This window comes from Jatropha curcas, chromosome 5 (genome assembly GCF_041381405.1).
Source record: "Jatropha curcas cultivar XTBG-Jc1 chromosome 5, XTBG_Jcur_1.0, whole genome shotgun sequence".
In the NCBI taxonomy this organism is placed as follows: domain Eukaryota; kingdom Viridiplantae; phylum Streptophyta; class Magnoliopsida; order Malpighiales; family Euphorbiaceae; genus Jatropha; species Jatropha curcas.
In genome coordinates, this window is record NC_143155.1 from 10,597,586 (window position 1) to 10,608,387 (window position 10,802).

The following is a 10,802-nucleotide window of genomic DNA, read 5'->3' on the forward strand; positions in this document are numbered from 1 at the left end:
TTTTCAAACAATCTTTTTTACATTTTTCTTTTACTTAAACATGCTTTAATAAAGTCTAAAAACACCCAAGAGTGAACAGAATACTGTTTAACTAAGATTAAACTATTAAAGTAACGATAAAATAAATAACAATGAATTAACCACTAAAAAGACAAAGAAAAGTTTAGGAGAATTACCCAACCCTCAGACTAAGGATTGTAAACAATCTGAACGCCTTAAAGAATGAAATTTCAGGGTCCCAGAAGCTTTTGTCCACAAGGATTCAATAGTCACCTTTTTTCTTTTTCTTTCTCTTCTTTTTTCCTAATTTTTGTTTTAACTTAATTGATATCTAATGGCTGTTTTTCTTCAAGGGAACTCAGAAGAATTCCTTGCAGAAAACCTAGCCGCAAGTGTGTATTTTTATGCCCTAAAATTCTTGTCCCGTTTAAGAGATAAAACGATGTATTTATAGAGGTCGGGCAACAGGGGACAGCTGCGTCATGCAGCTGATGGCTGCGTGACGGACCCGATAGCCGCGTGACGCAGCTCACTTTTTGGACTGTTGCCACGTACCCAAACAGAATGAAAAACCGTTATGTCGGCTTTAACAGTGATGTCATCTTAATTGGAGCTGCGTGACGCAGCCGATAGTGCCGTCACGCACCTAAGAGCTGCGTGACGCAACTCTTTCGCACTCCAGACACATTTAAATTGGTTTAAATCAAATCCTTGGGTTTAAAGACTTCCGGATAGCCATGACCCCTCATTCCGCGTCCTCGTATCCTCATCGGGTTAGGTGGGGGCATAAAGACACGCGTCAACAGCTATGAAAGAAGAACTAAATCAGTTTGAGATAAACCAAGTTTGAAAACTTGTTTCTAGACCTAAAAAGCATTCTATTATTGGAACGAAATGGGTGTTTAGAAATAAGCTTAATGAACAAGGTAATGTTGTGAGAAACAAAGCAAGGTTAGTGGCTCAAGGTTACAACCAAGAAGAGGGCATCGATTTTGATGAGACCTTTACTTCGGTTGCTAAACTTGAGGCCATTAGAATGCTTTGTGCATTTGCATGTTTTAAGAACTTGATGTTGTATCAAATGGATGTGAAAAGTGCTTTTCTAAATGAAGAAGTGTATGTAGAACAACCACCTGGTTTTGAAGTTTATGATAAACCAAATCATGTTTACAAACTTACTAAAGCTCTTTATGGTTTGACACAAGCACCCAGAGCTTGGTATGAAAGATTAAGTAAGTTTTTATTAGAAAATGGTTTTTTTGGAGGAAAGGTTGATACTATATTATTTATTAAGAATAAAGCACCTGATATTCTAGTTGTACAAATCTATGTTGATGACATAATCTTTAGTTCTTCTAATCACCTTCTTTGTAAGGAATGTTCTAAGATTATGCAGAGTGAGTTTGAAATGAGTATGATGGGAGAATTAAACTTCTTCCTTGGACTTCAAATCAAACAATGTGACAATGCAATTTTCATAAACCAAGGCAAGTGTACTCGAGAACTGTTAAAAAGATTCAAAATGGAAAATGCCAAGGTATGTAATACACCAATGAGCCCATCCTCAAAATTAGAAAAATATGAAAATGGAAAGGATGTGGATACTACGATGTTTAGAAGTATTATTGGTTCTTTATTATATCTAACTGTAAGCAGACCTGACATTCACTTTATTGTTTGTTTATGTGCTAGATTTTAATCATGTCCCAAAGAATCTCATTTAATTGCTATAAAAAGAATTCTAAGATATCTTTGTGGAACTTCTAATTTGGGTCTGCGGTATTCTAAAGATGGTACATTTGATCTTGTTGGGTATAGTGATTCTGATTTTACAGGAAGCAGAATAGATAGAAAAAGCACGTCTGGAACTTGCCAATTTCGAGGTAGCACCCTTGTTTCATGGTTTAGCAAGAAATAGACATCTGTTGCTCTTTCTACTGTAGAAGTAGAATATATTGCTGCTAGAAGTTGTGTTGCACAAGTTTTGTGGATCAAGCAACAATTGGCAGACTATAGTCTGAACTTAGAAACAGTTCCAATCAAAAGTGACAATATAAGCGCCATCAAATTATCTAAGAATCCAGTTCAGCATTCTAGAACCAAGCACATAGAACTCAAACATCACTTCATTCATACATGATCATGTTCAAAAAGGTGATATAGTGATTGAGTTCATTCCTACAAAAAAGCAATTGGCAGATGTTTTTACTAAACCTTTAAGCGAAAGCAAATTCCGCTTAATTAGAAGAGAACTTGGTATGTTAGTTCTAAACTTTTAACTTTAGAACTCTGTGAGTATGTTCTAAATGCTTTCTATATTTAAGATTGAAAGACCTGCTCTGTGTTATGTTTTAATATTCTGTTCTTTGTGACTTTGAAAAATGTTTTTATCTAAAAGAGATGCATAAGGCCCTGATATGAAGTTCTAATGTCACCATCAGATTCTATTTTTAGACAAATCAAAACAATTAGTTTTTTTTATTTATTTTTGCTATTTTTTATTTTCTTTGTGTTTATTTTGTCTTATTTTGTTTCTTTATTTTATTTTATTTCATTTATTTTTGGTGGCATTTTTCTTTATTGTGTGTTATTTGTTTTATTTAAACTTTTGCTAAGTTTTTTTTTGTCAATTTAATTTTCTTTTAAAATCGTTTTTATTCGTTCAAGTTTTCTTCTTTGTTATAACTTCTTTTTTTAAGTGTTTCTTTTTTTCCTAAAATTATAACTTCTCTAATTAAACACTCCTTTTTCTATCAAACACTAGTTTCTCTTCTCTATCTCCTTCTCACAAACAAAACCCTAAGCACAATCTACTCCAAAACCCTAGCCATGGCCAAATCTAGTTCCACTTCTTTCTCCTCTGATTCTTTGATTGAAAAAGAACAACAACTTCTCAAGAAGTTAACTGAGAAGTACGAAAAGCAAGAATCGGGACTAAAAAAAAAATCAGTGGTGGAATCAAGTTCAGGTGAGGGAAAATTGAAAAGCAAGATAGTGAAATCAAAAGGGAAAGAAAAAGATCTCAGGTTCTCATGGCAAAGTCCGAAGAAGCTGCCCTATGGAATCGTCTTGACTCCTGTTTTTGAGTTTTTAGAAGTAGACTTGGAAAAGAGAGAGTGTCATAATGTTTCAAAGTTGGATAGTAATTCTTTCAAGCTGAAGGATGAAGAAGAAGAAGAAGGAAAAGAAAAAGAAAAAGATGAGGAAGATAGAATAGAAAAAGGAGAAATTAGATTTAGAAAAAGGAGGAGCTAAGAAGGAAAAGAAATTAAAAAAAAAAGAAAAGAAAAATTAGAAGAAGCAGAAAAAGAGAAAGAGGAAGACATAAAAAAAGAAACAGAAGCTGAGTCAGAAAAGGAACCAAGAAAAGAGAGAAAGGATTTCGTGGATCCTGCAAATGAAGAAGAAGTAGAAGTTGAGGATGCTAGTGATGCAGAAACAGAGAAATTAGAAATCAGTGATGAAGAGGAAAATGAGCCTGAAATTGAAGCTAAAAAGACTTCAGAATTCCTGTCAGCATATAAGAGTAGAGAGGCTATGTTGAACCGAATGGAAAAAGATCTCATTGAAGAGCATATTAGGGAACTTGATGAGGCCATCAAGCATGGTAAGGCTATGGTTGCAAATACTCAGTCCCACATTGAGTCTATAGAAAGAATGAAAAATGTCAATGAGAGAAGACTAGCTACTCTAAAGGTTAAGGCTACGCCCTACACTCCTAACTCAGAGAAGCCTAAGAGAGTTAAGCACACTGCTCGAAGGCATAGAGTTCATCACAGAAAACCTCCTCCATATCCTTCTTTTAAACGATATGAGAGTCCTGCTGAAACTTCACCTGCACAGAACCTTAGAAGCTCTAAAAGACTTAGAACTTATTCTAAACCCCTCTGACTTCTTTCTAATCTGTCTGACTATGTTTTGTGAACTATTTTTTGTTATTTTTTTTACTTATGTTTCAAGTTTATTTTATTATGTTTAGAATTTTCTAGATTTGTTTATTTTATTTTTTTGTTTATTGTTTCTATTTATATTTTTTCTCTGATTTACTAATCCTCTTTTATGATGACAAAAAGGGGGAGAACACAGTACATTTGATACTTAAGTACTTAAAGGAGAACATAACAGTACAGTATATTTTTAGTACTTAATCTCTTTGCTTATCATGTTCTAATTTGTGATATTCTTTGTTCTAATGTCAATTTCTATAGGAATAGAATATGCTTTCATATATATGCCCTGATTGTTAGACTTTAGAACTTAGTTTCAATTGTAATGTATGCTCTGGTTATTAGAATTAGAACTCAGTTTAACTTCTAATGTCAGTTTCTAAATCTGTATTCTGATTCTAAACTCCACAGATATTATATTACACTTATTCAGGGGGAGTTTTATATATAAGTTCTAATCTTGCTTCATGATAAATATGTTATGCTTAGAACTTGTATTTTGTTTACATGCATAAGTTTAGGGGGAGCATATGTTTTTATATTTGATAAATTTATTGGTTTTGTCATCATCAAAAAGGGGGAGATGTTGGCTCAAGTGTCAATTGTATCTTGAGATTTTGATGATCATGCAAAACAAATAAATTTAATATTTTTCTATGTGCTAATATTTATTTATGCAGAATTTTTAAATATGGAAATTGCTAAAGAAGGCAAATCTCTACAAATCCAAGATTTTGAAGACCATGAAGATTAATGAAGATTTCTTTTTAGTGGTTAGTATCTTACGATATTTTGTAGGATAGTGAGAATATTCTTTTATAAGCACAAAAATATTTTTCCTCTCTCACAAAAGGATTTTCGAAAATTACCTTAATAATAAAAGTCAAAACTTAATCTTTTTAAATTTATTTACCTATTCGAAAAAGATTTTGGCTTAATTATTTTTGGTAACAAAATATTTGAAAGAGATTTGCATATCTTTTATTATTTCCGAAAATTACCTTAATAACAAAAGTCCAATCTCGATCTTTTTAAATTCACTTACCTATTTGAAAAAGATTTTGGCTTAATTATTTTTGGTAACAAAATATTTGAAAGAGATTTGCATATCTTTGCACTTTCAGAAATCATTTTATAAAAAGGAAAGTCAAATCTTTTATGTATTCTACTTTCCTAAATGAAAACATTTTTGACTAAAATATTTTTGGCAACAAATATTTAAAGATCTTTTCGTATCTCTTATTTTTTGAATGTCAAAAATATTCCTTAAACTAAATATTTTATGCTTTCTAAACGGGATCTTCATCTCTCAATAGAAAACGTTTTCCTCTTAAGAAAATGTGGGTATTTTTTTAAAGAGTAAGAGACCATTGATCATATATTTTAATCTTTCAAAGCTTTCTCTCAAAACCCCCTTATTTCTTTTCATCTTTTTGCTTCACGAACTATTTTTTAAGAGAAAAGAAAATTTTATAACAACTTCTTTTGAAAAACAGTTATGTTCTTTAAATCGATTTTCTAAACTTCATTTCCATTTTTCCCATGCTTATAATTTGCATTTCTCTCTATCTATATAGATTTTGTAATCTGTTGTAGACAGGTTTTTTAATTGAAAACCTTTTGTGCAATAGCTTAAGTGAAAAGCTATTGCGGATAGGTTATCAAGCGACCTTCTCCTTGTGTAAGATTCTAATGTCTTGATTTGAGTTTCTGTTCTCTACAAAATAAAAAGGGTTGAGGTTGACTAGAACCTTTCGAAAATCTAATGGGACAAAGGGTAGTCTAGGTATTGATTTATTGCCTTGTACTGTTGGTTTTTCTCTTATCCTTGAAAAGAGATAACATAGTAGAGGATCTCAAGATGAGTCTTGGGGAGTGGACGTAGGCGAGTTAGTGCCAAACCACTATAAATCGTTGTGTTTATCTTTTTTTTTATTATTATTTTCTGAAGTTCTGCTTGATTCTACTTTATTTACACCACTGTTAATCTTTTAGAAATGCAAAGTTGTTAATGATTTTATGGTTCTAAACTTGGATAAGCTTTATCTTTATTGAACATTAGAACTCTGGATTTCTGTACTGTGATTATATCAAGTTCTAATCTGTTCTTCTATATTCAGTATAAATCACAATTTGAATTTTAATTAGTTTCCTAAGTTTGCTTAAGGCTTTATGAAGCAGTTCTAAAATTCAATAACTGTCTTTCACAGAATCTTTAATATTTGTCTAAGCTTTATGAAGTAGTTCTAAATACAATAACTTTCTTTCATAAAGTGTTTCTAAAATTGATATAAGATTTGTGAAGCAGTTCTAATCACAATAGTTGCTCTTTACAAAGTCTTTCTAATCTTGCATCAAGCTTTGTGAGGTAGTTCTAAACTTGATAACCAACTCTCATAAACGCTTTCTAATTCTGTTGTAATAGAATTCGAATTTTGTTTTTGAAAGTTTAATTTTTTTTAAAACTCAATTCAACCCTCCTCTTGGGTGGTGCCATATATATACGGGAGCCATAATAAGATTTCAAAAAGAGGGATTGAGGTGGACAAGGCGAAGGTGGAAGTGATTGAAAAATTACCACCTCCGACAATAGTTAAAGGAGTTAGGAGTTTCCTTGGCCATGCGGGGTTTTACTGAAGATATATAAAGGATTTTTCCAAGATTACAAAACCCTTTTGTAATTTGCTTATGAAATAGATAAGTTTGTTTTGGATTATGAATGTATGCAGGCTTTCAATCTTTTGAAGGAGAAATTGATTTCAGCACCTGTGATAGTAGCACCGGACCGGAATAGTCCTTTTGAAGTAATGTGTGATGCTAGTGATTATGCACTAGAAGCAGTTTTGGGCCAAAGGAAAGAGAAAGTGTTCAAAATGATTTACTATGCGATACATACCTTTACAGGCACCCAATTGAATTACACAACTATTGAGAAGGAATTTTTAGCAGTTGGTTATGCTTTGAGAAGTTTAGATCTTATTTAATATATGTCATGTAACGCCCTAGTTTAGATCTTATTCTTAATAGGGTCGAAAACTATTGTTTATACTGACCATGCAACACTTTAACATCTTTCTGGCAAAAAGGGACTCCAAGCCAAGGTTGATTCGTTGGGTGCTATTATTACAAGAGTTTAATTTGAAGCAGAGATAAAAAGGGAATAGAGAACTTAATTACTGATAATTTATCCAGATTGGATAACCAACCCTCTAATAATAGAGACATTATCTCTGAATTTTTTTCCTGATAAGAGGATTTATGTTGTATTTTCTATTTCTTCAAAAGTGCCTTGGTTTGCTAACATAGCAAATTATCTTGCAACGATGGATACCAAAAGAATTCTCATTTCAATAAAGGAAGAAATTTTTACTTGATGTGAAGCATTACTTTTGGGAAGATCCTTACCTATACAACCTATGCCTAGACCAAGTCATTAGAAAGTGTGTACCTGAGAAGAATTTCAAGCAATTTTGAGTCATTGCCATGGTAGCGGAGCTGGTGGACACTTTGGATCTAACAAAACAGAAGCTAAGGTGTTAGAATCAGGTTTTTATTGGCCTTCTCTTTTTCATGATGCTAGAAATTATGTGTCCTCATGTGATAGATGCCAGCGTACTGGTAACATCTCTAAAAGAGATGAGATGCCTCTTAATAATATTCTTGTTTGTGAGATTTTTTATGTATGAGGCATTGAGTTCATGGCTCCGTTCCCATCATCTTATGGAAATCAGTATACCTTAGTAGCTGTTGATTATGTGTCAAAATGGGTAGAAGTAATGGCTACTAGGACTAATGACTCGAACATTGTTCTTTAATTTCTTAGGCGGAATATTTTTACTAGATATGGTACTCCTAGAGCCATAAGGCTTCTACACCTTATCATGCACAAACAAGTGGCCAAGTAGAAGTATCTAATGGGCAACTTAAAAGAATTTTGGAAAAGACTATTATTGCTTCTAGGAAGTATTCGGCAATCAAGATAGATGATGCTTTTTGGGCATACAGGACAGCTTAGAAAACACCTATATGTCATGTAACGCCCTATTTTTCTTATGTCTAAAATAGTAGTTTACTGGTTTATGAATAGTACCACCGGTCTATGAATAGTACCAACGGTCTATGAATAGTACTACCGATCTGGGAATCGGCATTATTTTGGTCTGAAAAAATTACTATTTATATTTTATATTTTATTCAATATTTTTGGAGCATGCATGCATGATTTTTATGGGTAGAAAGTAAGTAATTAATTTATTTGGAGAATTTAGATAATTAGTGAATAGTGCATTATGATGTTATATTAATTAAGGAAATTTGAGAAATTATTTTTATGGAGTAAATCTAAAAATTTTATGGAGATAAATAATATTTTGAAGGAATTTAATTGAAGAATATTTTTAGCCATTAGATTAGATTACCATTGACTTGATTTAGCCACTCGATTATGGTAAAAGACTAAAAAGCCCTTTAGTTGCTTTATATAAGTCAACTCCAATAATTGAGCAACACTTTCTTCTTCTTCTTCTTCTTCTTCTTCTTCTTCTTTCCACTTAGGCGCCAACTTCCTCTTCTTCTTCTCTTTATTTTTCTTCAATTCCTACTTGCTAAATCCAACAAATTCACTCCATTAAACTTGATTTAAGTAATTAATCTTAGAAAATTAAGCTTGAGAAGTGATTTGTGGTGATTATTTTCAAGAAATTTGGAGATTTCCTACTTGAGCCAAGTTAGCGTTTTGATGATAACTTCATCATTTTTGGGTTTAGATTCTTCTTTTAGCATATACATGCTTATTCATGCTCCAATTTCTTCTTTTATGTGTTTTCTGTGTTTTGATTTTGATTTTCTTATATGTACAGGGTGGAGAAACTTCTACCAAAGAGAAGGGCAAAAGCTAAGGCTTAAAGAGTTTTAATTTAAGCTTGTTAAAGCTTATTTTAAGGTTAGTTTACATAAGTACACTATAACGCCCCAAAATTTTCGAATCTTAAAATGATATTATTTTATCGGGTCATGAATGGTGCTACAGAGAGAGGGATAATATTTTATTTAGATCCGAGAAAGATATTAAGTATAATTAACTATGAATGGATAGTGATTTACCGGTCTATGAATAGTACCACCAGTCTGTGAATAGTACGACCGGTCTGTGAATAGTACTATCGGTCCGGGAGTCGGTATTATTTTGGTCCGGAAAAATTACTATATATGTTTTATATTTTCTTTAATATTTTTGGAGTATGTATGCATGATTTTTATGGGTAGAAAGTAAGTAATGAATATTTTTGGAGAATTTAGATAATTAGTGAATAGTGAATTATGGTGTTTATTAAGGAAGGAAATTTGAGGAATTATTTTTATGGAGGAAATTTGAGGAATTATTTTTATGGAATAAATTAGAGAGTTTTATGGAGATAAATAATATTTTGAAGGAATTTCATTGGAGAATATTTGGAGCCATTAGATTAGATTACTAGTGACTTAATCTTAGCCATCCAATTTGGGAAAAAGACCAAAATACCCCTTAGTTGCTTTATTAAAGGCAACCATCAATTATTGAGCAACAATTTTTCCTTCTTCTTTTCCTACACGTCTCCTCCTTCTCCTTCTTCTTCTTCTTCTTCTTCTTCTTCTTCTCCTTCAATTCTTACTTAGTAAACACATCAAATTCACCCCATCCAACTTGATTTAAGTAATTAACCTTAGAGAGTGAAGCTAGAGAAGTAATATTTGGTGACTAATTTCAAGGAATTTGGTGATTTTTCTACTTGGGTCAAAGGGTGGAGAGCATTCTAACAAAGATAAGGGCAAGACCAAAGCTTGAGAAGCTTTGATTAAAGCTTGTTAAAGCTTGTTTTGAAGGTTAGTGTTCATAAACACACTTACCTTACTCAAACTTTTGATTTTGTGCCTTTACGCTATTATGTGTATATTTTGGGATTTTGTATGAAATGATTGATTTGTTGAACTTTGGTTGCAATAACATGCTCTTGGGTTATGTTTGATGAGTATTTAATATGTGGTAGAAACCTCTACCTTGTATCTATGTCTTTCATGTTCTTTTCATGGTTAAAGGAAGCTGAATTTGGGAAAAGGTGTTATTGGGTGAGCTTAAGGACTGTTTTTCAATCCTTTCTACTTCCCATTTGCATCTGAGTCCTTCATAAAAGTTGTAGGTCTACTTCTTAGCTTTCCAACCCATCCTCTTGGGTCCAATTTGGAGATATATAGCTCAACTTATGGCTGCAACACCCAAACTGACTCTGTTGTGTCGGGCCACATGCATCACTGAATTGAGTGCCAATTTTGACCACTATAATGACAAGATTATATTTTGAGTTCTTCATGAGAGTTGTTTCCCTGTGTCTTGAGACTTCTCTGGTTTTGGATTGGTTTAATTTGAGTGTTTGGTGAAGTAGGAATTTAATAAACATTAGACTTAGTTCTGCTGAATCGGGTTTGGATTGTTGGTCTGTGTTCCTAGCTTCTGTTTACCATCTTACACATTTAACTGGGCTATGGTCCCTTCATAACAGTTGTAGCATTTTGTCTTAGCTTTCTAATGAATCTAATTTCGTTCAATTTGGATACCTATAACTTAAGTTATGTCTTAAAAACACAGCAAAGGTCAAGGTTATTTTAATGCTGGAAATTTCCTATGCCTTGACTTGATATATTTCGATTGGTGTTATAGGTCAAGCCTTCTTAAATAAATGAGCAAGTGGGTATAGTGTACATATGGAGCATTTTCACAAGCTATATTAAAATCATCTTGTTGCATTCACGTGTGTAGACTTCACTCTTGCATTTAAGTGGGTGCTACCATATGAATCTACGTATTATGATATATATATA